Source organism: Pseudophryne corroboree, unplaced genomic scaffold (assembly GCF_028390025.1).
Source record: "Pseudophryne corroboree isolate aPseCor3 unplaced genomic scaffold, aPseCor3.hap2 scaffold_912, whole genome shotgun sequence".
NCBI classification, from domain to species: domain Eukaryota; kingdom Metazoa; phylum Chordata; class Amphibia; order Anura; family Myobatrachidae; genus Pseudophryne; species Pseudophryne corroboree.
The window spans coordinates 56,876-81,139 of NW_026970492.1; the positions used below are offsets into that span (position 1 = coordinate 56,876).

The window sequence follows — 24,264 nt, forward strand, 5'->3', positions numbered from 1 at the left end:
GGCACATCTCTGTCAAGTTAAGGAGATTCAACTGAGGCAGTACAAGGGAACTCTCATCTAGGGACAACAACTGCAGGGAGAACACATATTTTCAGATGAACATGGGAGGGCAGACGGCTGCCTAATACTGAAGCACCCCCAAACAACAAACCAAATGCAACAACTAGTGCAAGCATTCCTGGGGGAAGGCCTGCCGCAGATGGATTTGCATATGGTGATGTCATCCAAGCAGTGGGTCAAAGTTGGCTTCAGCCCTCGTCTGCATATGAAAACAGAAAAGGGGCGTGCAGGGCATGGTGGCCTTTTGCTGCGCTTGTCTGACCCCTAGTTTGCATTAAACACCTCCACCCTTCTTCGGTGTGGGGCTCATGTTGGCTATGCCCCAGCCCCTGAAGCATTCAAGCTGATTTCTTGCAGCAGCTTGGCACTGCAACAGCTCCAGAGCTGCTCTGTAAGGCAAGTAAAAGGGTGTGGGCCCTGCAGCACTACCTGTAGTTTGCATTGTGCATTGGAAGGCACAAAGTAAGCAGACGGGAGGAGAAGTCAGGATAGTGCACAAGGGTATAGAAGGGAGCGGCTGAAGAAAAGAGAAGTGGAAACAGACAGCAAACTAGGCTGGAGAGAGACCTGAGACAAAGAGATCTGAATTATACGAGAGCCGACCAGGGGAAACACAAATTATGCAGTCAAGTTTCCCACATTTGGGGAAATCGCAGGAGCAGCACACCCAGAGTACAATGGGTGAGCCTTGCCCTGGGAGAAGCACCTTCATGATCATAGTATCTCACCTGGCAGGTAAGTAGGAGTTGGGCTAGAGCTGGGGAGGGTCGCTGCTCGGGTACCCCCCTGTAAAGTGAAGGAGATCCAACTGAGGCAGCACAAGGGAACTCTCGAAAGAAGAACAAGGCTAAAGGAAAATCTGAGACAAAGAAATCTGACTTTTACCAGAGCTGACCAGAGGAAAGCACAAACACAGTCTCCCACTACCACAAATAATGCAGTCAAGTTTCCCACATTTGGGGAAATCACAGGGGTCAGCATACCCAAAATGCAATGAATGAACCTCACCCTGGGAGAAAAATCTTCATGACCATGGTATCTCCTATGCAAAATAAGTATGATTTGGAATAGGGCTGGGGAGGGCCGCTGCTCATGCACATCTCTGTCAAGTAAAGGAGATTCAACTGAGGCAGCACAAGGGAACTCTCATCTTGGGACAACAACTGCAGGGAGAACATATATTTTCAGATGAACATGGGAGGGCAGAAGGCTGCCTAATACTGAAGCACCCCCAAACAACAAACCAAATGCAACAACTAGTGCAAGCATTCCTGGGGGAAGGCCTGCCGCAGATGGATTTGCATATGGTGATGTCATCCAAGCAGTGGGTCAAAGTTGGCTTCAACCCTCGTCTGCATATGAAAAGAGAAAAGGGGCGTGCAGGGCATGGTGGCCTTTTGCGGCGCTTGGCTGACCCCTAGTTTGCATTAAACACCTCCACCCTCCTTTGGTGTGGGGCTCATGTTGGCTATGCCCCAGCCCCTGAAGCATTCAAGCTGATTTCTTGCAGCAGCTGGGCACTGTAACAGCTCCAGAGCTGCTCTGTAAGGCAAGTAAAAGGGTCTGGGCCCTGCAGCACTACCTGTAGATCGCATTGTGCGTTGGAAGGCACAAAGTAAGCAGACAGGAGGAGAAGTCAGGATAGTGCGCAAGGGCATAGAAGGGAGCGGCTCAAGAAAAGAGAAGTGGAAACAGACAGCAAACTAGGCTGGAGAGAGACCTGAGACAAAGAGATCTGAATTATACGAGAGCCGACCAGGGGAAACACAAATTATGCAGTCAAGTTTCCCACATTTGGGGAAATCGCAGGGGCAGCACACCCAGAGTGCAATGGGTGAGCCTTGCCCTGGGAGAAGCACCTTCATGATCATAGTATCTCACCTGGCAGGTAAGTAGGAGTTGGGCTAGAGCTGGGGAGGGTCGCTGTTCGGGCACCCCCCTGTCAAGTGAAAGAGATCCAACTGAGGCAGCACAAGGGAACTCTCGAAAGAAGAACAAGGCTAGAGGAAGATCTGAGACAAAGAAATCTGACTTTTTCCAGAGCTGACCAGAGGAAAGCACAAACACAGTCCCCCACTACCACAAATAATGCAGTCGAGTTTCCCACATTTGGGGAAATCACAGGGGTCAGCATACCCAGAATGCAATGAATGAACCTCACCTTGGGAGAACAATCTTCATGACCATGGTATCGCCTATGCAAAATAAGTATGATTTGGGATAGGGCTGGGGAGGGCCGCTGCTCAGGCACATCTCTGTCAAGTAAAGGAGATTCAACTGAGGCAGCACAAGGGAACTCTCATCTGGGGACAACAACTGCAGGGAGAACACATATTTTCAGATGAACATGTGAGGGCAGAAGGCTGCCTAATACTGAAGCACCCCCAAACAACAAACCAAATGCAACAACTAGTGCAAGCATTCCTGGGGGAAGGCCTGCAGCAGATGGATTTGCATATGGTGATGTCATCCAAGCAGTGGGTCAAAGTTGGCTTCAACCCTCGTCTGCATATGAAAAGAGAAAAGGGGCGTGCAGGGCATGGCGGCCTTTTGCTGCACTTGGATGACCCCTAGTTCGCATTACACACCTCCACCCTCCTTCGGTGTGGGGCTCATGTTGGCTATGCCCCAGCCCCTGAAGCATTCAAGCTGATTTCTTGCAGCAGCTGGGCACTGTAACTGCTCCAGAGCTACTCTGTAAGGCAAGTAAAAGGGTGTGGGCCCTGCAGCACTACCTGTAGTTCGCATTGTGCGTTGGAAGGCACGAAGTAAGCAGACGGGAGAAGTCAGGATAGTGCGCAAGGGCATAGAAGGGAGCGGCTCAAGAAAAGAGAAGTGGAAACAGACAGCAAACTAGGCTGGAGAGAGACCTGAGACAAAGAGATCTGAATTATACGAGAGCCGACGAGGGGAAACACAAATTATGCAGTCACGTTTCCCACATTTGGGGAAATCGCAGGAGCAGCACACCCAGAGTGCAATGGTTGAGCCTTGCCCTGGGAGAAGCACCTTCATGATCATAGTATCTCACCTGGCAGGTAAGTAGGAGTTGGGCTAGAGCTGGGGAGGGTCGCTGCTCGGGTTCCCCCCTGTGAAGTGAAGGAGATCCAACTGAGGCAGCACCAGGGAACTCTCGAAAGAAGAACAAGGCTAGAGGAAGATCTGAGACAAAGAAATCTGACTTTTACCAGAGCTGACCAGAGGAAAGCACAAACACAGTCTCCCACTACCACAAATAATGCAGTCAAGTTTCCCACATTTGGGAAAATCACAGGGGTCAGCATACCCAAAATGCAATGAATGAACCTCACCCTGGGAGAAAAATCTTCATGACCATGGTATCTCCTATGCAAAATAAGTATGATTTGGAATAGGGCTGGGGAGGGCCGCTGCTCATGCACATCTCTGTCAAGTAAAGGAGATTCAACTGAGGCAGCACAAGGGAACTCTCATCTTGGGACAACAACTGCAGGGAGAACATATATTTTCAGATGAACATGGGAGGGCAGAGGACTGCCTAATACTGAAGCACCCCCAAACAACAAACCAAATGCAACAACTAGTGCAAGCATTCCTGGGGGAAGGCCTGCCGCAGATGGATTTGCATATGGTGATGTCATCCAAGCAGTGGGTCAAAGTTGGCTTCAACCCTCGTCTGCATATGAAAAGAGAAAAGGGGCGTGCAGGGCATGGTGGCCTTTTGCGGCGCTTGGCTGACCCCTAGTTTGCATTAAACACCTCCACCCTCCTTTGGTGTGGGGCTCATGTTGGCTATGCCCCAGCCCCTGAAGCATTCAAGCTGATTTCTTGCAGCAGCTGGGCACTGTAACAGCTCCAGAGCTGCTCTGTAAGGCAAGTAAAAGGGTGTGGGCCCTGCAGCACTACCTGTAGTTCGCATTGTGCGTTGGAAGGCACAAAGTAAGCAGACAGGAGGAGAAGTCAGGATAGTGCGCAAGGGCATAGAAGTAAGCGGCTCAAGAAAAGAGAAGTGGAAACAGACAGCAAACTAGGCTGGAGAGAGACCTGAGACAAAGAGATCTGAATTATACGAGAGCCGACCAGGGGAAACACAAATTATACAGTCAAGTTTCCCACATTTGGGGAAATCGCAGGAGCAGCACACCCAGAGTGCAATGGGTTAGCCTTGCCCTGGGAGAAGCACCTTCATGATCATAGTATCTCACCTGGCAGGTAAGTAGGAGTTGGGCTAGAGCTGGGGAGGGTCGCTGCTAGGGTACCCCCCTGTAAAGTGAAGGAGATCCAATTAAGGCAGCACAAGGGAACTCTCGAAAGAAGAACAAGGCTAGAGGAAAATCTGAGACAAAGAAATCTGACTTTTACCAGAGCTGACCAGAGGAAAGCACAAACACAGTCCCCCACTACCACAAATAATGCAGTTGAGTTTCCCACATTTGGGGAAATCACAGGGGTCAGCATACCCAAAATGCAATGAATGAACCTCACCCTGGGAGAAAAATCTTCATGACCATGGTATCTCCTATGCAAAATATGTATGATTTGGAATAGGGCTGGGGAGGGCCGCTGCTCATGCACATCTCTGTCAAGTAAAGGAGATTTAACTGAGGCAGCACAAGGGAACTCTCATCTGGGGACAACAACTGCAGGGAGAACACATATTTTCAGATGAACATGGGAGGGCAGAAGGCTGCCTAATACTGAAGCACCCCCAAACAACAAACCAAATGCAACAACTAGTGCAAGCATTCCTGGGGGAAGTTCTGCAGAAGACGGATTTGCATACGGTGATGTCATCCAAGCAGTGGGTCAAAGTTGGCTTCAACCCTCATCTGCATATGAAAAGAGAAAAGGGGCGTGCAGGGCATGGCGGCCTTTTGCGGTGCTTGGATGACCCCTAGTTCGCATTAAACACCTCCACCCTCCTTTGGTGTGGGGCTCATGTTGGCCATGCCCCATCCCCTGGAGCATTCAAGCTGATTTCTTGCAGCAGCTGGGCACTGTAACAGCTCCAGAGCTGCTCTGTAAGGCAAGTAAAAGGGTGTGGGCCCTGCAGCACTACCTGTAGTTTGCATTGTGCATTGGAAGGCACAAAGTAAGCAGACGGGAGGAGAAGTCAGGATAGTGCACAAGGGTATAGAAGGGAGCGGCTGAAGAAAAGAGAAGTGGAAACAGACAGCAAACTAGGCTGGAGAGAGACCTGAGACAAAGAGATCTGAATTATACGAGAGCCGACCAAGGGAAACACAAATTATGCAGTCAAGTTTCCCACATTTGGGGAAATCGCAGGGGCAGCACACCCAGAGTGCAATGGGTGAGCCTTGCCCTGGGAGAAGCACCTTCATGATCATAGTATCTCACCTGGCAGGTAAGTAGGAGTTGGGCTAGAGCTGGGGAGGGTCGCTGTTCGGGCACCCCCCTGTCAAGTGAAAGAGATCCAACTGAGGCAGCACAAGGGAACTCTCGAAAGAAGAACAAGGCTAGAGGAAGATCTGAGACAAAGAAATCTGACTTTTTCCAGAGCTGGCCAGAGGAAAGCACAAACACAGTCCCCCACTACCACAAATAATGCAGTCGAGTTTCCCACATTTGGGGAAATCACAGGGGTCAGCATACCCAGAATGCAATGAATGAACCTCACCCTGGGAGAACAATCTTCATGACCATGGTATCGCCTATGCAAAATAAGTATGATTTGGGATAGGGCTGGGGAGGGCCGCTGCTCAGGCACATCTCTGTCAAGTAAAGGAGATTCAACTGAGGCAGCACAAGGGAACTCTCATCTGGGGACAACAACTGCAGGGAGAACACATATTTTCAGATGAACATGTGAGGGCAGAAGGCTGCCTAATACTGAAGCACTCCCAAACAACAAACCAAATGCAACAACTAGTGCAAGCATTCCTGGGGGAAGGCCTGCAGCAGATGGATTTGCATATGGTGATGTCATCCAAGCAGTGGGTCAAAGTTGGCTTCAACCCTCGTCTGCATATGAAAAGAGAAAAGGGGCGTGCAGGGCATGGCGGCCTTTTGCAGCGCTTGGATGACCCCTAGTTTGCATTACACACCTCCTCCCTCCTTCGGTGTGGGGCTCATGTTGGCTATGCCCCAGCCCCTGAAGCATTAAAGCTGATTTCTTGCAGCAGCTGGGCACTGTAACTGCTCCAGAGCTACTCTGTAAGGCAAGTAAAAGGGTGTGGGCCCTGCAGCACTACCTGTAGTTCGCATTGTGCGTTGGAAGGCACGAAGTAAGCAGACGGGAGAAGTCAGGATAGTGCGCAAGGGCATAGAAGGGAGCGGCTCAAGAAAAGAGAAGTGGAAACAGACAGCAAACTAGGCTGGAGAGAGACCTGAGACAAAGAGATCTGAATTATACGAGAGCCGACGAGGGGAAACACAAATTATGCAGTCAAGTTTCCCACATTTGGGGAAATCGCAGGAGCAGCACACCCAGAGTGCAATGGTTGAGCCTTGCCCTGGGAGAAGCACCTTCATGATCATAGTATCTCACCTGGCAGGTAAGTAGGAGTTGGGCTAGAGCTGGGGAGGGTCGCTGCTCGGGTTCCCCCCTGTGAAGTGAAGGAGATCCAACTGAAGCAGCACCAGGGAACTCTCGAAAGAAGAACAAGGCTAGAGGAAGATCTGAGACAAAGAAATCTGACTTTTACCAGAGCTGACCAGAGGAAAGCACAAACACAGTCCCCCACTACCACAAATAATGCAGTCGAGTTTCCCACATTTGGGAAAATCACAGGGGTCAGCATACCCAGAATGCAATGAATGAACCTAACCCTGGGAGAACAATCTTCATGACCATGGTATCTCCTATGCAAAATAAGTATGATTTGGGATAGGGCTGGTGAGGGCCGCTGCTCAGGCACATCTCTGTCAAGTAAAGGAGATTCAACTGAGGCAGCACAAGGGAACTCTCATCTGGGGACAACAACTGCAGGGAGACCACATCTTTTCAGATGAACATGGGAGGGCGGAAGGCTGCCTAATACTGAAGCACCATCAAATATCAAACCATGGCCCTCATTCCGAGTTGATCGCTCGCAAGGCGATTTTAGCAGAGTTACACACGCTAAGCCGCCGCCTACTGGGAGTGAATCTTAGCTTCTTAAAATTGCGACCGATGTATTCGCAATATTGCGATTACAAACTACTTAGCAGTTTCAGAGTAGCTTCAGACTTACTCTGCATCTGCGATCAGTTCAGTGCTTGTCGTTCCTGGTTTGACGTCACAAACACTCCCAGAGTTCGCCCAGACACTCCCCCGTTTCTCCGGCCACTCCTGCGTTTTTTCCGGAAACTGTAGCGTTTTTTCCCACACGCCCATAAAACGGCCTGTTTCCGCCCAGTAACACCCATTTCCTGTCAATCACATTACGATCGCCGGAGCGAAGAAAAATCCGTGAGTAAAAATACTTTCTTCATTGTAAAATTACTTGGCGCAGTCGCAGTGCGAATATTGCGCATGCGTACTAAGCAGAATTTCACTGCGATGCGATGAAATTTACAGAGCGAACGACTCGGAATGAGGGCCCATATGCAACAACTAGTACAAGCACTCCTGGGGGAAGGTCTGCAGCAGACGGATTTGCATACGGTGATGTAAATCCAAGCAGTGGGCCAAAGTTGACTGGAACCCTCATCTGCATATGAAAAGAGAAAAGGGGCATGCAGGGCATGGCGGCCTTTTGCAGTGCTTGGATGACCCCTAGTTCGCATTAAACACCCCCACCCTCCTTTGGTGTGGGGCTCATGTTGGCCATGCCCCATCCCCTGATGCATTCAAGCTGATTTCTTGCAGCAGCTGGGCACTGTAACAGCTCCAGAGCTGTTCTGTAAGGCAAGTAAAAGTGTGTGGGCCCTGCAGCACCACCTGTTGTTCGCATTGTGCGTTGGAAGGCACAAATTAAGCAGACGGGAGGAGAAGTCAGGATAGTGCGCAAGGGCATTCTTTTCTCTTAGTCCTGGGGCAAGGCTTCAAAATGGGGTCTGCAACGGAGGAGACACAGGGGGCGTGGTCACAGCAGCTTTTCTCTACAGTCTGCACCAGCAGGAGCCTACACCATTTTTTATGATCACGCTGAACTGCAGTGCGACTGCAATTACAGCATGGTCAAGAAGGGAGGCGTCATGCTGGGTGGCCATGCCCTGTCACTGTGCAGGAGCCAGCACCGCTCACACACTAGTCCCCGGGTGCAGCCCCCAACCCCCGGGACACCCGGAGCAACAAAATGTAGATTCAGGCCACCAGGCCACGCCCCTACCTATGAAACCATGCCTCCTTTTTACCATTGCGCTGTTTATCTGCGCGCACTGCATTACAATCTCCCTCGCCACCTCTCTGGGTGTCACCAGTGATAGTGACACCTCTGCCATGCTTGTAGCAGCTGGTCCTAAGATCTACGCCTCAAGCCCTGAGTGTTTGCCCTTGTGACTTGTTGATCATCATAGCGAAGCAGATGCTTACAGAAAACTGCAGGGGCTTAGATTGAAAATAAAAACAATTGATGGGTATAAGGTAGAGAGGAGTGGGTTCGGTTCTCCGAGAACCGAATTCCCCACGAACTCCACGTGGTTTACATTGGTCCGAGGCAGGCTCGGTTGTTCCTGCCTGACTCGGAAAACCTGAACAAGGGAAAATGTCATCATCCCGCTGTCAGATTCTCGTGAGATTCGGATTCCATATAAAGAGCTGCGCGTTGCTGCCATTTTTACTCGTGCATTGAAGAGAGAGCGGAGAGGACGTGGCTATGTTTTCTCAGTGGAAATCTCAATATCAGTGCTCAGTATCAGTGGTTACTTATTGCTGCTCAGTAATACTAGTAGTGTGTCTCTCCTGCTCAGTGTCAGTTCTCAGTAGTATCCTCATCAGTGCTCAGTATCACTGCTCATTGTCTTGTGCTGCATTGTGGTGCTCAGCATACTACAGTACATTACTAATAGTCCAGTGCTGCATCTTGCTGCTCAGTGTCAGTTCTAGTATCCTCATCAGTGCTCACTATCACTGCTCATTGCATTGTGGTGTTCTGTATACTACAGTAACATAGTAATATAGTATATATAGAGGAGCGGGTTCGGTTCTCCGAGAACCGAATTCCCGACGAACTCCACGTGGTTTACACTGGTCCGAGGCAGGCTCGGTTGTTCCTGCCTGACTCGGAAAACCTGAACAAGGGAAAATGTCATCATCCCGCTGTCGGATTCTCGCGGGATTCGGATTCCATATAAAGAGCTGCGCGTTGCCGCCATTTTTACTCGTGCATTGAAGAGAGAGCGGAGAGGACGTGGCTATGTTCTCTCAGTGGAAATCTCAATATCAGTGCTCAGTATCAGTGGTTACTTATTGCTGCTCAGTAATACTAGTAGTGTGTCTCTCCTGCTCAGTGTCAGTTCTCAGTAGTATCCTCATCAGTGCTCAGTATCACTGCTCATTGTCTTGTGCTGCATTGTGGTGCTCAGCATACTACAGTACATTACTAATAGTCCAGTGCTGCATCTTGCTGCTCAGTGTCAGTTCTAGTATCCTCATCAGTGCTCACTATCACTGCTCATTACATTGTGGTGTTCTGTATACTACAGTAACATAGTAATATAGTAACATATGGTAACATAGTTTTTGAGGTTGAATAGAGGCAAATTGCCCATCGTGTTCAACCTGTTTTAAGTTGTGATGATTCTACATACTTGCTGAATAATGTTTTATGACTAGTTAGCTACTATAACTCATGTTACCCCCGGATTAACCATGTTGATATTTTAAGTATTATAACCTTGGATAGCTTTTTCATTCAGAAATGTATCCATTCCTTTTTTAAATCCAATTACAGAGTCCGCCATTACCACCTTCCCTGGCAGGGAATTCCACATCCTGATTGCCCTAACAGTGAAGATCATAGTATCTCACCTGGCAGGTAAGTAGGAGTTGGGCTAGAGCTGTGGAGGATTGCTGCTCGGGCACCCCCTGTCAAGTGAAGGAGATCCAACTGAGGCAGCACAAGGGAACTCTCGAAAGAAGAACAAGGCTAGAGGAAGATCTGAGACAAAGAAATCTGACTTTTACCAGAGCTGACCAGAGGAAAGCACAAACACAGTCCCCCACTACCACAAATAATGCAGTCGAGTTTCCCACATTTGGGGAAATCACAGGGGTCAGCATACCCAGAGTGCAATGAATGAACCTCACCCTGGGAGAACAATCTTCATGACCATGGTATCTCCTATGCAAAATAAGTATGATTTGGGATAGGGCTGGGGAGGGCCGCTGCTCAGGCACATCTCTGTCAAGTAAAGGAGATTCAACTGAGGCAGCACAAGGGAACTCTCATCTGGGGACAACAACTGCAGGGAGAACACATATTTTCAGATGAACATGGGAGGGCAGAAGGCTGCCTAATACTGAAGCACCCCCAAACAACAAACCAAATGCAACTACTAGTGCAAGCATTCCTGGGGGAAGGCCTGCAGCAGACGGATTTGCATATGGTGATGTCATCCAAGCAGTGGGTCAAAGTTGGCTTCAACCCTCGTCTGCATATGAAAATAAAAAAGGGGTGTGCAGGGCATGGCTGCCTTTTGCGGCGCTTGGATGACCCCTAGTTCGCATTAAACACCTCCACCCTCCTTCGGTGTGGGGCTCATGTTGGCTATGCCCCAGCCCCTGAAGCATTCAAGCTGATTTCTTGCAGCAGCTGGGCACTGTAACAGCTCCAGAGCTGCTCTGTAAAGCAAGTAAAAGGGTGTGGGCCCTGCAGCACTACCTGTAGTTTGCATTGTGCGTTGGAAGGCACAAAGTAAGCAGACGGGGAAGTCAGGATAGTGCACAAGGGCATAGAAGGGAGCGGCTGAAGAAAAGAGAAGTGGAAACAGACAGCAAACTAGGCTGGAGAGAGACCTGAGACAAAGAGATCTGAATTATACGAGAGCCGACCAGGGGAAACACAAATTATGCAGTCAAGTTTCCCACATTTGGGGAAATCGCAGGGGCAGCACACCCAGAGTGCAATGGGTGAGCCTTGCCCTGGGAGAAGCACCTTCATGATCATAGTATCTCACCTGGCAGGTAAGTAGGAGTTGGGCTAGAGCTGGGGAGGGTCTCTGCTCGGGCACCCCCCTGTCAAGTGAAGGAGATCCAACTGAGGCAGCACAAGGGAACTCTCAAAAGAAGAACAAGGCTCTGAAACAAAGAAATCTGACTTTTACCAGAGCTGACCAGAGGAAAACACAAACACAGTCCCCCACTACCACAAATAAAGCAGTCGAGTTTCCCACATTTGGGGAAATCACAGGGGTCAGCATACCCAGAATGCAATGAATGAACCTCACCCTGGGAGAATAATCTTCATGACCATGGTATCTCCTATGCAAAATAAGTATGATTTGGGATAGAGCTGGGGAGGGCCGCTGCTCAGGCACATCTCTGTCAAGTTAAGGAGATTCAACTGAGGCAGCACAAGGGAACTCTCATCTAGGGACAACAACTGCAGGGAGAACACATATTTTCAGATGAACATGGGAGGGCAGAAGGCTGCCTAATACTGAAGCACCCCCAAACAACAAACCAAATGCAACAACTAGTGCAAGCATTCCTGGGGGAAGGCCTGCCGCAGATGGATTTGCATATGGTGATGTCATCCAAGCAGTGGGTCAAAGTTGGCTTCAACCCTAGTCTGCATATGAAAACAGAAAAGGGGCGTGCAGCGCATGGTGGCCTTTTGCTGCGCTTGTCTGACCCCTAGTTTGCATTAAACACCTCCACCCTCCTTCGGTGTGGGGCTCATGTTGGCTATGCCCCAGCCCCTGAAGCATTCAAGCTGATTTCTTGCAGCAGCTTGGCACTGCAACAGCTCCAGAGCTGCTCTGTAAGGCAAGTAAAAGGGTGTGGGCCCTGCAGCACTACCTGTAGTTTGCATTGTGCATTGGAAGGCACAAAGTAAGCAGACGGGAGGAGAAGTCAGGATAGTGCACAAGGGTATAGAAGGGAGCGGCTGAAGAAAAGAGAAGTGGAAACAGACAGCAAACTAGGCTGGAGAGAGACCTGAGACAAAGAGATCTGAATTATACGAGAGCCGACCAGGGGAAACACAAATTATGCAGTCAAGTTTCCCACATTTGGGGAAATCGCAGGAGCAGCACACCCAGAGTACAATGGGTGAGCCTTGCCCTGGGAGAAGCACCTTCATGATCATAGTATCTCACCTGGCAGGTAAGTAGGAGTTGGGCTAGAGCTGGGGAGGGTCGCTGCTCGGGCACCCCCCTGTAAAGTGAAGGAGATCCAACTGAGGCAGCACAAGGGAACTCTCGAAAGAAGAACAAGGCTAAAGGAAAATCTGAGACAAAGAAATCTGACTTTTACCAGAGCTGACCAGAGGAAAGCACAAACACAGTCTCCCACTACCACAAATAATGCAGTCAAGTTTCCCACATTTGGGGAAATCACAGGGGTCAGCATACCCAAAATGCAATGAATGAACCTCACCCTGGGAGAAAAATCTTCATGACCATGGTATCTCCTATGCAAAATAAGTATGATTTGGAATAGGGCTGGGGAGGGCCGCTGCTCATGCACATCTCTGTCAAGTAAAGGAGATTCAACTGAGGCAGCACAAGGGAACTCTCATCTTGGGACAACAACTGCAGGGAGAACATATATTTTCAGATGAACATGGGAGGGCAGAAGGCTGCCTAATACTGAAGCACCCCCAAACAACAAACCAAATGCAACAACTAGTGCAAGCATTCCTGGGGGAAGGCCTGCCGCAGAGGGATTTGCATATGGTGATGTCATCCAAGCAGTGGGTCAAAGTTGGCTTCAACCCTCGTCTGCATATGAAAAGAGAAAAGGGGCGTGCAGGGCATGGTGGCCTTTTGCGGCGCTTGGCTGACACCTAGTTTGCATTAAACACCTCCACCCTCCTTTGGTGTGGGGCTCATGTTGGCTATGCCCCAGCCCCTGAAGCATTCAAGCTGATTTCTTGCAGCAGCTGGGCACTGTAACAGCTCCAGAGCTGCTCTGTAAGGCAAGTAAAAGGGTCTGGGCCCTGCAGCACTACCTGTAGATCGCATTGTGCGTTGGAAGGCACAAAGTAAGCAGACAGGAGGAGAAGTCAGGATAGTGCGCAAGGGCATAGAAGGGAGCGGCTCAAGAAAAGAGAAGTGGAAACAGACAGCAAACTAGGCTGGAGAGAGACCTGAGACAAAGAGATCTGAATTATACGAGAGCCGACCAGGGGAAACACAAATTATGCAGTCAAGTTTCCCACATTTGGGGAAATCGCAGGGGCAGCACACCCAGAGTGCAATGGGTGAGCCTTGCCCTGGGAGAAGCACCTTCATAATCATAGTATCTCACCTGGCAGGTAAGTAGGAGTTGGGCTAGAGCTGGGGAGGGTCGCTGTTCGGGCACCCCCCTGTCAAGTGAAAGAGATCCAACTGAGGTAGCACAAGGGAACTCTCGAAAGAAGAACAAGGCTAGAGGAAGATCTGAGACAAAGAAATCTGACTTTTTCCAGAGCTGACCAGAGGAAAGCACAAACACAGTCCCCCACTACCACAAATAATGCTGTCGAGTTTCCCACATTTGGGGAAATCACAGGGGTCAGCATACCCAGAATGCAATGAATGAACCTCACCTTGGGAGAACAATCTTCATGACCATGGTATCGCCTATGCAAAATAAGTATGATTTGGGATAGGGCTGGGGAGGGCCGCTGCTCAGGCACATCTCTGTCAAGTAAAGGAGATTCAACTGAGGCAGCACAAGGGAACTCTCATCTGGGGACAACAACTGCAGGGAGAACACATATTTTCTGATGAACATGTGAGGGCAGAAGGCTGCCTAATACTGAAGCACCCCCAAACAACAAACCAAATGCAACAACTAGTGCAAGCATTCCTGGGGGAAGGCCTGCAGCAGATGGATTTGCATATGGTGATGTCATCCAAGCAGTGGGTCAAAGTTGGCTTCAACCCTCGTCTGCATATGAAAAGAGAAAAGGGGCGTGCAGGGCATGGCGGCCTTTTGCAGCGCTTGGATGACCCCTAGTTCGCATTACACACCTCCACCCTCCTTCGGTGTGGGGCTCATGTTGGCTATGCCCCAGCCCCTGAAGCATTCAAGCTGATTTCTTGCAGCAGCTGGGCACTGTAACTGCTCCAGAGCTACTCTGTAAGGCAAGTAAAAGGGTGTGGACCCTGCAGCACTACCTGTAGTTCGCATTGTGCGTTGGAAGGCACGAAGTAAGCAGACGGGAGAAGTCAGGATGGTGCGCAAGGGCATAGAAGGGAGCGGCTCAAGAAAAGAGAAGTGGAAACAGACAGCAAACTAGGCTGGAGAGAGACCTGAGACAAAGAGATCTGAATTATACGAGAGCCGACGAGGGGAAACACAAATTATGCAGTCAAGTTTCCCACATTTTGGGGAAATCGCAGGAGCAGCACACCCAGAGTGCAATGGTTGAGCCTTGCCCTGGGAGAAGCACCTTCATGATCATAGTATCTCACCTGGCAGGTAAGTAGGAGTTGGGCTAGAGCTGGGGAGGGTCGCTGCTCGGGTTCCCCCCTGTGAAGTGAAGGAGATCCAACTGAGGCAGCACCAGGGAACTCTTGAAAGAAGAACAAGGCTAGAGGAAGATCTGAGACAAAGAAATCTGACTTTTACCAGAGCTGACCAGAGGAAAGCACAAACACAGTCTCCCACTACCACAAATAATGCAGTCAAGTTTCCCACATTTGGGGAAATCACAGGGGTCAGCATACCCAAAATGCAATGAATGAACCTCACCCTGGGAGAAAAATCTTCATGACCATGGTATCTCCTATGCAAAATAAGTATGATTTGGAATAGGGCTGGGGAGGGCCGCTGCTCATGCACATCTCTGTCAAGTAAAGGAGATTCAACTGAGGCAGCACAAGGGAACTCTCATCTTGGGACAACAACTGCAGGGAGAACATATATTTTCAGATGAACATGGGAGGGCAGAAGGCTGCCTAATACTGAAGCACCCCCAAACAACAAACCAAATGCAACAACTAGTGCAAGCATTCCTGGGGGAAGGCCTGCCGCAGATGGATTTGCATATGGTGATGTCATCCAAGCAGTGGGTCAAAGTTGGCTTCAACCCTCGTCTGCATATGAAAAGAGAAAAGGGGCGTGCAGGGCATGGTGGCCTTTTGCGGCGCTTGGCTGACCCCTAGTTTGCATTAAACACCTCCACCCTCCTTTGGTGTTGGGCTCATGTTGGCTATGCCCCAGCCCCTGAAGCATTCAAGCTGATTTCTTGCAGCAGCTGGGCACTGTAACAGCTCCAGAGCTGCTCTGTAAGGCAAGTAAAAGGGTGTGGGCCCTGCAGCACTACCTGTAGTTCGCATTGTGCGTTGGAAGGCACAAAGTAAGCAGACAGGAGGAGAAGTCAGGATAGTGCGCAAGGGCATAGAAGGGAGCGGCTCAAGAAAAGAGAAGTGGAAACAGACAGCAAACTAGGCTGGAGAGAGACCTGAGACAAAGAGATCTGAATTATACGAGAGCCGACCAGGGGAAACACAAATTATACAGTCAAGTTTCCCACATTTGGGGAAATCGCAGGAGCAGCACACCCAGAGTGCAATGGGTTAGCCTTGCCCTGGGAGAAGTACCTTCATGATCATAGTATCTCACCTGGCAGGTAAGTAGGAGTTGGGCTAGAGCTGGGGAGGGTCGCTGCTCGGGTACCCCCCTGTAAAGTGAAGGAGATCCAACTAAGGCAGCACAAGGGAACTCTCGAAAGAAGAACAAGGCTAGAGGAAAATCTGAGACAAAGAAATCTGACTTTTACCAGAGCTGACCAGAGGAAAGCACAAACACAGTCCCCCACTACCACAAATAATGCAGCTGAGTTTCCCACATTTGGGGAAATCACAGGGGTCAGCATACCCAAAATGCAATGAATGAACCTCACCCTGGGAGAAAAATCTTCATGACCATGGTATCTCCTATGCAAAATAAGTATGATTTGGAATAGGGCTGGGGAGGGCCGCTGCTCATGCACATCTCTGTCAAGTAAAGGAGATTTAACTGAGGCAGCACAAGGGAACTCTCATCTGGGGACAACAACTGCAGGGAGAACACATATTTTCAGATGAACATGGGAGGGCAGAAGGCTGCCTAATACTGAAGCACCCCCAAACAACAAACCAAATGCAACAACTAGTGCAAGCATTCCTGGGGGAAGTTCTGCAGAAGACGGATTTGCATACGGTGATGTCATCCAAGCAGTGGGTCAAAGTTGGCTTCAACCCTCATCTGCATATGAAAAGAGAAAAGGGGCGTGCAGGGCATGGCGGCCTTTTGCGGTGCTTGGATGACCCCTAGTTCGCATTAAACACCTCCACCCTCCTTTGGTGTGGGGCTCATGTTGGCCATGCCCCATCCCCTGAAGCATTCAAGCTGATTTCTTGCAGCAGCTGGGCACTGTAACAGCTCCAGAGCTGCTCTGTAAGGCAAGTAAAAGGGTGTGGGCCCTGCAGCACTACCTGTAGTTTGCATTGTGCATTGGAAGGCACAAAGTAAGCAGACGGGAGGAGAAGTCAGGATAGTGCACAAGGGTATAGAAGGGAGCGGCTGAAGAAAAGAGAAGTGGAAACAGACAGCAAACTAGGCTGGAGAGAGACCTGAGACAAAGAGATCTGAATTATACGAGAGCCGACCAAGGGAAACACAAATTATGCAGTCAAGTTTCCCACATTTGGGGAAATCGCAGGGGCAGCACACCCTGAGTGCAATGGGTGAGCCTTGCCCTGGGAGAAGCACCTTCATGATCATAGTATCTCACCTGGCAGGTAAGTAGGAGTTGGGCTAGAGCTGGGGAGGGTCGCTGTTCGGGCACCCCCCTGTCAAGTGAAAGAGATCCAACTGAGGCAGCACAAGGGAACTCTCGAAAGAAGAACAAGGCTAGAGGAAGATCTGAGACAAAGAAATCTGACTTTTTCCAGAGCTGGCCAGAGGAAAGCACAAACACAGTCCCCCACTACCACAAATAATGCAGTCGAGTTTCCCACATTTGGGGAAATCACAGGGGTCAGCATACCCAGAATGCAATGAATGAACCTCACCCTGGGAGAACAATCTTCATGACCATGGTATCGCCTATGCAAAATAAGTATGATTTGGGATAGGGCTGGGGAGGGCCGCTTCTCAGGCACATCTCTGTCAAGTAAAGGAGATTCAACTGAGGCAGCACAAGGGAACTCTCATCTGGGGACAACAACTGCAGGGAGAACACATATTTTCAGATGAACATGTGAGGGCAGAAGGCTGCCTAATACTGAAGCACCCCCAAACAACAAACCAAATGCAACAACTAGTGCAAGCATTCCTGGGGGAAGGCCTGCAGCAGATGGATTTGCATATGGTGATGTCATCCAAGCAGTGGGTCAAAGTTGGCTTCAACCCTCGTCTGCATATGAAAAGAGAAAAGGGGCGTGCAGGGCATGGCGGCCTTTTGCAGCGCTTGGATGACCCCTAGTTTGCATTACACACCTCCTCCCTCCTTCGGTGTGGGGCTCATGTTGGCTATGCCCCAGCCCCTGAAGCATTCAAGCTGATTTCTTGCAGCAGCTGGGCACTGTAACTGCTCCAGAGCTACTCTGTAAGGCAAGTAAAAGGGTGTGGGCCCTGCAGCACTACCTGTAGTTCGCATTGTGCGTTGGAAGGCACGAAGTAAGCAGACGGGAGAAGTCAGGATAGTGCGCAAGGGCATAGAAGGGAGCGGCTCAAGAAAAGAGAAGTGGAAACAGACAGCAAACTAGGCTGGAGAGAGACCTGAGACAAAGAGATCTGAATTATACGAGAGCCGACGAGGGGAAACACAAATTATGCAGTCAAGTTTCCCACATTTGGGGAAATCGCAAGAGCAGCACACCCAGAGTGCAATGGTTGAGCCTTGCCCTGGGAGAAGCACCTTCATGATCATAGTATCTCACCTGGCAGGTAAGTAGGAGTTGGGCTAGAGCTCGGGTTCCCCCCTGTGAAGTGAAGGAGATCCAACTGAAGCAGCACCAGGGAACTCTCGAAAGAAGAACAAGGCTAGAGGAAGATCTGAGACAAAGAAATCTGACTTTTACCAGAGCTGACCAGAGGAAAGCACAAACACAGTCCCCCACTACCACAAATAATGCAGTCAAGTTTCCCACATTTGGGAAAATCACAGGGGTCAGCATACCCAGAATGCAATGAATGAACCTCACCCTGGGAGAACAATCTTCATGACCATGGTATCTCCTATGCAAAATAAGTATGATTTGGGATAGGGCTGGTGAGGGCCGCTGCTCAGGCACATCTCTGTCAAGTAAAGGAGATTCAACTGAGGCAGCACAAGGGAACTCTCATCTTGGGACAACAACTGCAGGGAGACCACATCTTTTCAGATGAACATGGGAGGGCGGAAGGCAGCCTAATACTGAAGCACCATCAAATATCAAACCATGGCCCTCATTCCGAGTTGATCGCTCGCAAGGCGATTTTAGCAGAGTTACACACGCTAAGCCGCCGCCTACTGGGAGTGAATCTTAGCTTCTTAAAATTGCGACCGATGTATTCGCAATATTGCGATTACAAACTACTTAGCAGTTTCAGAGTAGCTTCAGACTTACTCGGCATCTGCGATCAGTTCAGTGCTTGTCGTTCCTGGTTTGACGTCACAAACACTCCCAGAGTTCGCCCAGACACTCCCCCGTTTCTCCGGCCACTCCTGCGTTTTTTCCGGAAACTGTAGCGTTTTTTCCCACACGCCCATAAAACGGCCTGTTTCCGCCCAGTAACACCCATTTCCTGTCAATCACATTACGATCGCCGGAGCGAAGAAAAAGCCGTGAGTAAAAATACTTTCTTCATTGTAAAATTACTTGGCGCAGTCGCAGTGCGAATATTGCGCATGCGTACTAAGCAGAATTTCACTGCGATGCGATGAAATTTACAGAGCGAACGACTCGGAATGAGGGCCCATATGCAACAACTAGTACAAGCACTCCTGGGGGAAGGTCTGCAGCAGACGGATTTGCATACGGTGATGTAAATCCAAGCAGTGGGCCAAAGTTGACTGGAACCCTCATCTGCATATGAAAAGAGAAAAGGGGCATGCAGGGCATGGCGGCCTTTTGCAGTGCTTGGATGACCCCTAGTTCGCATTAAACACCTCCACCCTCCTTTGGTGTGGGGCTCATGTTGGCCATGCCCCATCCCCTGATGCATTCAAGCTGATTTCTTGCAGCAGCTGGGCACTGTAACAGCTCCAGAGCTGTTCTGTAAGGCAAGTAAAAGGGTGTGGGCCCTGCAGCACCACCTCTTGTTCGCATTGTGCGTTGGAAGGCACAAATTAAGCAGACGGGAGGAGAAGTCAGGATAGTGCGCAAGGGCATTCTTTTCTCTTAGTCCGGGGGCAAGGCTTCAAAATGGGGTCTGCAACGGAGGAGACACAGGGGGCGTGGTCACAGCAGCTTTTCTCTACAGTCTGCACCAGCAGGAGCCTACACCATTTTTTATGATCACGCTGAACTGCAGTGCGACTGCAATTACAGCATGGTCAAGAAGGGAGGCGTCATGCTGGGTGGCCATGCCCTGTCACTGTGCAGGAGCCAGCACCGCTCACACACTAGTCCCCGGGTGCAGCCCCCAACCCCCGGGACACCCGGAGCAACAAAATGTAGATTCAGGCCACCAGGCCACGCCCCTACCTATGAAACCATGCCTCCTTTTTACCATTGCGCTGTTTATCTGCGCGCACTGCATTACAATCTCCCTCGCCACCTCTCTGGGTGTCACCAGTGATAGTGACACCTCTGCCATGCTTGTAGCAGCTGGTCCTAAGATCTACGCCTCAAGCCCTGAGTGTTTGCCCTTGTGACTTGTTGATCATCATAGCGAAGCAGATGCTTACAGAAAACTGCAGGGGCTTAGATTGAAAATAAAAACAATTGATGGGTATAAGGTAGAGAGGAGCGGGTTCGGTTCTCCGAGAACCGAATTCCCCACGAACTCCACGTGGTTTACATTGGTCCGAGGCAGGCTCGGTTGTTCCTGCCTGACTCGGAAAACCTGAACAAGGGAAAATGTCATCATCCCGCTGTCAGATTCTCGTGAGATTCGGATTCCATATAAAGAGCTGCGCGTTGCTGCCATTTTTACTCGTGCATTGAAGAGAGAGCGGAGAGGACGTGGCTATGTTCTCTCAGTGGAAATCTCAATATCAGTGCTCAGTATCAGTGGTTACTTATTGCTGCTCAGTAATACTAGTAGTGTGTCTCTCCTGCTCAGTGTCAGTTCTCAGTAGTATCCTCATCAGTGCTCAGTATCACTGCTCATTGTCTTGTGCTGCATTGTGGTGCTCAGCATACTACAGTACATTACTAATAGTCCAGTGCTGCATCTTGCTGCTCAGTGTCAGTTCTAGTATCCTCATCAGTGCTCACTATCACTGCTCATTGCATTGTGGTGTTCTGTATACTACAGTAACATAGTAATATAGTATATATAGAGGAGCGGGTTCGGTTCTCCGAGAACCGAATTCCCGACGAACTCCACGTGGTTTACACTGGTCCGAGGCAGGCTCGGTTGTTCCCGCCTGACTCGGAAAACCTGAACAAGGGAAAATGTCATCATCCCGCTGTCGGATTCTCGCGAGATTCGGATTCCATATAAAGAGCTGCGCGTTGCCGCCATTTTTACTCGTGCATTGAAGAGAGAGCGGAGAGGACGTGGCTATGTTCTCTCAGTGGAAATCTCAATATCAGTGCTCAGTATCAGTGGTTACTTATTGCTGCTCAGTAATACTAGTAGTGTGTCTCTCCTGCTCAGTGTCAGTTCTCAGTAGTATACTCATCAGTGCTCAGTATCACTGCTCATTGTCTTGTGCTGCATTGTGGTGCTCAGCATACTACAGTACATTACTAATAGTCCAGTGCTGCATCTTGCTGCTCAGTGTCAGTTCTAGTATCCTCATCAGTGCTCACTATCACTGCTCATTACATTGTGGTGTTCTGTATACTACAGTAACATAGTAATATAGTAACATATGGTAACATAGTTTTTGAGGTTGAATAGAGGCAAATTGCCCATCGTGTTCAACCTGTTTTAAGTTGTGATGATTCTACATACTTGCTGAATAATGTTTTATGACTAGTTAGCTACTATAACTCATGTTACCCCCGGATTAACCATGTTGATATTTTAAGTATTATAACCTTGGATAGCTTTTTCATTCAGAAATGTATCCATTCCTTTTTTAAATCCAATTACAGAGTCCGCCATTACCACCTTCCCTGGCAGGGAATTCCACATCCTGATTGCCCTAACAGTGAAGATCATAGTATCTCACCTGGCAGGTAAGTAGGAGTTGGGCTAGAGCTGTGGAGGATTGCTGCTCGGGCACCCCCTGTCAAGTGAAGGAGATCCAACTGAGGCAGCACAAGGGAACTCTCGAAAGAAGAACAAGGCTAGAGGAAGATCTGAGACAAAGAAATCTGACTTTTACCAGAGCTGACCAGAGGAAAGCACAAACACAGTCCCCCACTACCACAAATAATGCAGTCGAGTTTCCCACATTTGGGGAAATCACAGGGGTCAGCATACCCAGAGTGCAATGAATGAACCTCACCCTGGGAGAACAATCTTCATGACCATGGTATCTCCTATGCAAAATAAGTATGATTTGGGATAGGGCTGGGGAGGGCCGCTGCTCAGGCACATCTCTGTCAAGTAAAGGAGATTCAACTGAGGCAGCACAAGGGAACTCTCATCTGGGGACAACAACTGCAGGGAGAACACATATTTTCAGATGAACATGGGAGGGCAGAAGGCTGCCTAATACTGAAGCACCCCCAAACAACAAACCAAATGCAACTACTAGTGCAAGCATTCCTGGGGGAAGGCCTGCAGCAGACGGATTTGCATATGGTGATGTCATCCAAGCAGTGGGTCAAAGTTGGATTCAACCCTCGTCTGCATATGAAAATAAAAAAGGGGTGTGCAGGGCATGGCTGCCTTTTGCGGCGCTTGGATGACCCCTAGTTCGCATTAAACACCTCCACCCTCCTTCGGTGTGGGGCTCATGTTGGCTATGCCCCAGCCCCTGAAGCATTCAAGCTGATTTCTTGCAGCAGCTGGGCACTGTAACAGCTCCAGAGCTGCTCTGTAAAGCAAGTAAAAGGGTGTGGGCCCAGCAGCACTACCTGTAGTTTGCATTGTGCATTGGAAGGCACAAAGTAAGCAGACGGGAGAAGTAAGGATAGTGCGCAAGGCCATAGAATGGAGCGGCTTAAGAAAAGAGAAGTGGAAACAGACAGCAAACTAGGCTGGAGAGAGACCTGAGACAAAGAGATCTGAATTATACGAGAGCCGACCAGGGGAAACACAAATTATGCAGTCAAGTTTCCCACATTTGGGGAAATCGCAGGGGCAGCAAATCCAGAGTGCAATGGGTGAGCCTTGCCCTGGGAGAAGCACCTTCATGATTATAGTATCTCACCTGGCAGGTAAGTAGAAGTTGGGCTAGAGCTGGGGAGGGTCGCTGCTCGGGCACCCCCCTGTCAAGTGAAGGAGATCCAACTGAGGCAGCACAAGGGAACTCTCGAAAGAAGAACAAGGCTAGAGGAAGAACTGAAACAAAGAAATCTGACTTTTACCAGAGCTGACCAGAGGAAAGCACAAACACAGTCCCCCACTACCACAAATAATGCAGTTGAGTTTCCCACATTTGGGGAAATCACAGGGGTCAGCATACCCAGAATGCAATGAATGAACCTCACCCTGGGAGAACAATCTTCAAGACCATGGTCTCTCCTATGCAAAATAAGTATGATTTGGGATAGGGCTGGGGAGGGCCGCTGCTCAGGCACATCTCTGTCAAGTAAAGGAGATTCAACTGAGGCAGCACAAGGGAACTCTCATCTGGGGACAACAACTGCAGGGAGAACACATATTTTCAGATGAACATGGGAGGGCAGAAGGCTGCCTAATACTGAAGCACCCCCAAACAACAAACCAAATGCTACAACTTTGCAAAAGCATATACTGAAAAAGGCTAATAAGCATTCATCTAGAACGTTTCCTAGAAACATTTTAAAAAGTCAATAATGTGGAGAGTTTTTGTAAGATGTTTCTTCCATCAACCAATGAAGAAACACATTGGTACTTTCCCATGATGAGTGAGTGCTTCAGGATCTCTTGCACATACATGTGCAGCAGAGTACTGTAATGGAAGCATGCTGATTCCATAACCCAGAGGTAGGCAGATTGAAACTATCCTCTGCTATATGCATTTTTTTTGTTAATTAAAGTAATCCAAAACTGGGATTGACATTTTTGCTCTTTTATTTTTACTTAAAGTACAATAACTTTTACCATTTTAATTTGTTTTAATAGTATATTGACAGTATTGTTTTCTTTCAAAAATTCACTTAATTTTCTTTTCTGTGTGCTAATTAGATATCACCTTGTTTTCACATTAAATAGACTACCACATGAGAAAGCAGCAAGGATGCAGTGGCGTTAATGTTTCCTGGTGGTAGTGGGGGACTGTGTTTGTGCTTTCCTCTGGTCAGCTCTGGTAAAAGTCAGATTTCTTTGTCTCAGATCTTCCTCTAGCCTTGTTCTTCTTTCGAGAGTTCCCTTGTGCTGCCTCAGTTGGATCTCCTTCACTTGACAGGGGCGTACCCGAGCAGCGACCCTCCCCAGCACTAGCCCAACTCCTACTTACCTGCCAGGTGAGATACTATGATCATGAAGGTGCTTCTCCCAGGGCAAGGCTCACCCATTGCACTCTGGGTGTGCTGCTCCTGCGATTTCCCCAAATGTGGGAAACTTGACTGCATAATTTGTGTTTCCCCTGGTCGGCTCTCGTATAATTCAGATCTCTTTGTCTCAGGTCTCTCTCCAGCCTAGTTTGCTGTCTGTTTCCACTTCTCTTTTCTTAAACCGCTCCCTTCTATGCCCTTGCGCACCTTAATTAAATCTAACTCTGATTACGTCAGAGAAGGCCAGGTACCCTACACCATAAGAGGGGGTTTGAAATTTTGACTTGTCTACTTAAAGATCACCAAAATCTGATCACAAGGTCAATTACATCACTGGGTGGGAACCTTTTGGTTAATAGCCCATGTAAGTGCAAGAGATCCTGAAGCACTCACTCATCATGGGAAAGTACCAATGTGTTTCTTACAAAAATTCTCCAGATTATTGACTTTTTAAAG

General features: G+C 49.1%; 27 non-coding genes and 4 pseudogenes across 27 annotated transcripts; 1 reads left to right on the forward strand and 30 right to left on the reverse strand.

The window, feature by feature from the left end:
* Positions 1-640: 640 nt before the first annotated feature.
* Positions 641-803, reverse strand: LOC135045761 (U1 spliceosomal RNA). Its single transcript, XR_010238178.1, has one exon. It is a non-coding gene; the product is annotated as a U1 spliceosomal RNA (small nuclear RNA).
* Positions 804-955: 152 nt separating this feature from the next.
* Positions 956-1,119, reverse strand: LOC135045701 (U1 spliceosomal RNA). The gene has a single exon (XR_010238116.1). It is a non-coding gene; the product is annotated as a U1 spliceosomal RNA (small nuclear RNA).
* Positions 1,120-1,793: 674 nt separating this feature from the next.
* Positions 1,794-1,956, reverse strand: LOC135045728 (U1 spliceosomal RNA). Its single transcript, XR_010238143.1, has one exon. It is a non-coding gene; the product is annotated as a U1 spliceosomal RNA (small nuclear RNA).
* Positions 1,957-2,108: 152 nt separating this feature from the next.
* LOC135045696 (U1 spliceosomal RNA) lies at positions 2,109-2,272 on the reverse strand. Its single transcript, XR_010238111.1, has one exon. It is a non-coding gene; the product is annotated as a U1 spliceosomal RNA (small nuclear RNA).
* Positions 2,273-2,970: 698 nt separating this feature from the next.
* Positions 2,971-3,106, reverse strand: LOC135045805 (U1 spliceosomal RNA; annotated as a pseudogene).
* Positions 3,107-3,258: 152 nt separating this feature from the next.
* Positions 3,259-3,422, reverse strand: LOC135045711 (U1 spliceosomal RNA). Its single transcript, XR_010238125.1, has one exon. It is a non-coding gene; the product is annotated as a U1 spliceosomal RNA (small nuclear RNA).
* A 674-nt stretch (positions 3,423-4,096) lies between these two features.
* On the reverse strand, positions 4,097-4,259 carry LOC135045774 (U1 spliceosomal RNA). Its single transcript, XR_010238191.1, has one exon. It is a non-coding gene; the product is annotated as a U1 spliceosomal RNA (small nuclear RNA).
* Positions 4,260-4,411: 152 nt separating this feature from the next.
* LOC135045863 (U1 spliceosomal RNA) lies at positions 4,412-4,575 on the reverse strand. Its single transcript, XR_010238259.1, has one exon. It is a non-coding gene; the product is annotated as a U1 spliceosomal RNA (small nuclear RNA).
* Positions 4,576-5,249: 674 nt separating this feature from the next.
* Positions 5,250-5,412, reverse strand: LOC135045753 (U1 spliceosomal RNA). Its single transcript, XR_010238170.1, has one exon. It is a non-coding gene; the product is annotated as a U1 spliceosomal RNA (small nuclear RNA).
* A 152-nt stretch (positions 5,413-5,564) lies between these two features.
* LOC135045865 (U1 spliceosomal RNA) lies at positions 5,565-5,728 on the reverse strand. The gene has a single exon (XR_010238261.1). It is a non-coding gene; the product is annotated as a U1 spliceosomal RNA (small nuclear RNA).
* Positions 5,729-6,426: 698 nt separating this feature from the next.
* On the reverse strand, positions 6,427-6,562 carry LOC135045788 (U1 spliceosomal RNA; annotated as a pseudogene).
* Positions 6,563-6,714: 152 nt separating this feature from the next.
* LOC135045860 (U1 spliceosomal RNA) lies at positions 6,715-6,878 on the reverse strand. The gene has a single exon (XR_010238256.1). It is a non-coding gene; the product is annotated as a U1 spliceosomal RNA (small nuclear RNA).
* Positions 6,879-10,118: 3,240 nt separating this feature from the next.
* Positions 10,119-10,282, reverse strand: LOC135045800 (U1 spliceosomal RNA). Its single transcript, XR_010238206.1, has one exon. It is a non-coding gene; the product is annotated as a U1 spliceosomal RNA (small nuclear RNA).
* Positions 10,283-10,952: 670 nt separating this feature from the next.
* LOC135045730 (U1 spliceosomal RNA) lies at positions 10,953-11,115 on the reverse strand. Its single transcript, XR_010238145.1, has one exon. It is a non-coding gene; the product is annotated as a U1 spliceosomal RNA (small nuclear RNA).
* Positions 11,116-11,257: 142 nt separating this feature from the next.
* On the reverse strand, positions 11,258-11,421 carry LOC135045688 (U1 spliceosomal RNA). Its single transcript, XR_010238103.1, has one exon. It is a non-coding gene; the product is annotated as a U1 spliceosomal RNA (small nuclear RNA).
* Positions 11,422-12,095: 674 nt separating this feature from the next.
* LOC135045762 (U1 spliceosomal RNA) lies at positions 12,096-12,258 on the reverse strand. Its single transcript, XR_010238179.1, has one exon. It is a non-coding gene; the product is annotated as a U1 spliceosomal RNA (small nuclear RNA).
* A 152-nt stretch (positions 12,259-12,410) lies between these two features.
* LOC135045702 (U1 spliceosomal RNA) lies at positions 12,411-12,574 on the reverse strand. The gene has a single exon (XR_010238117.1). It is a non-coding gene; the product is annotated as a U1 spliceosomal RNA (small nuclear RNA).
* Positions 12,575-13,248: 674 nt separating this feature from the next.
* LOC135045772 (U1 spliceosomal RNA) lies at positions 13,249-13,411 on the reverse strand. Its single transcript, XR_010238189.1, has one exon. It is a non-coding gene; the product is annotated as a U1 spliceosomal RNA (small nuclear RNA).
* A 152-nt stretch (positions 13,412-13,563) lies between these two features.
* On the reverse strand, positions 13,564-13,727 carry LOC135045713 (U1 spliceosomal RNA). The gene has a single exon (XR_010238128.1). It is a non-coding gene; the product is annotated as a U1 spliceosomal RNA (small nuclear RNA).
* Positions 13,728-14,425: 698 nt separating this feature from the next.
* On the reverse strand, positions 14,426-14,562 carry LOC135045802 (U1 spliceosomal RNA; annotated as a pseudogene).
* Positions 14,563-14,714: 152 nt separating this feature from the next.
* Positions 14,715-14,878, reverse strand: LOC135045703 (U1 spliceosomal RNA). The gene has a single exon (XR_010238118.1). It is a non-coding gene; the product is annotated as a U1 spliceosomal RNA (small nuclear RNA).
* A 674-nt stretch (positions 14,879-15,552) lies between these two features.
* LOC135045768 (U1 spliceosomal RNA) lies at positions 15,553-15,715 on the reverse strand. Its single transcript, XR_010238185.1, has one exon. It is a non-coding gene; the product is annotated as a U1 spliceosomal RNA (small nuclear RNA).
* Positions 15,716-15,867: 152 nt separating this feature from the next.
* On the reverse strand, positions 15,868-16,031 carry LOC135045843 (U1 spliceosomal RNA). Its single transcript, XR_010238239.1, has one exon. It is a non-coding gene; the product is annotated as a U1 spliceosomal RNA (small nuclear RNA).
* A 674-nt stretch (positions 16,032-16,705) lies between these two features.
* On the reverse strand, positions 16,706-16,868 carry LOC135045755 (U1 spliceosomal RNA). Its single transcript, XR_010238172.1, has one exon. It is a non-coding gene; the product is annotated as a U1 spliceosomal RNA (small nuclear RNA).
* Positions 16,869-17,020: 152 nt separating this feature from the next.
* Positions 17,021-17,184, reverse strand: LOC135045866 (U1 spliceosomal RNA). Its single transcript, XR_010238262.1, has one exon. It is a non-coding gene; the product is annotated as a U1 spliceosomal RNA (small nuclear RNA).
* Positions 17,185-17,882: 698 nt separating this feature from the next.
* On the reverse strand, positions 17,883-18,018 carry LOC135045803 (U1 spliceosomal RNA; annotated as a pseudogene).
* Positions 18,019-18,154: 136 nt separating this feature from the next.
* LOC135045861 (U1 spliceosomal RNA) lies at positions 18,155-18,318 on the reverse strand. Its single transcript, XR_010238257.1, has one exon. It is a non-coding gene; the product is annotated as a U1 spliceosomal RNA (small nuclear RNA).
* Positions 18,319-21,558: 3,240 nt separating this feature from the next.
* On the reverse strand, positions 21,559-21,722 carry LOC135045842 (U1 spliceosomal RNA). The gene has a single exon (XR_010238238.1). It is a non-coding gene; the product is annotated as a U1 spliceosomal RNA (small nuclear RNA).
* Positions 21,723-22,393: 671 nt separating this feature from the next.
* On the reverse strand, positions 22,394-22,556 carry LOC135045804 (U1 spliceosomal RNA). Its single transcript, XR_010238208.1, has one exon. It is a non-coding gene; the product is annotated as a U1 spliceosomal RNA (small nuclear RNA).
* Positions 22,557-22,708: 152 nt separating this feature from the next.
* LOC135045841 (U1 spliceosomal RNA) lies at positions 22,709-22,872 on the reverse strand. Its single transcript, XR_010238237.1, has one exon. It is a non-coding gene; the product is annotated as a U1 spliceosomal RNA (small nuclear RNA).
* Positions 22,873-23,763: 891 nt separating this feature from the next.
* LOC135045752 (U1 spliceosomal RNA) lies at positions 23,764-23,926 on the forward strand. Its single transcript, XR_010238169.1, has one exon. It is a non-coding gene; the product is annotated as a U1 spliceosomal RNA (small nuclear RNA).
* The last annotated feature ends 338 nt before the right edge of the window (positions 23,927-24,264 follow it).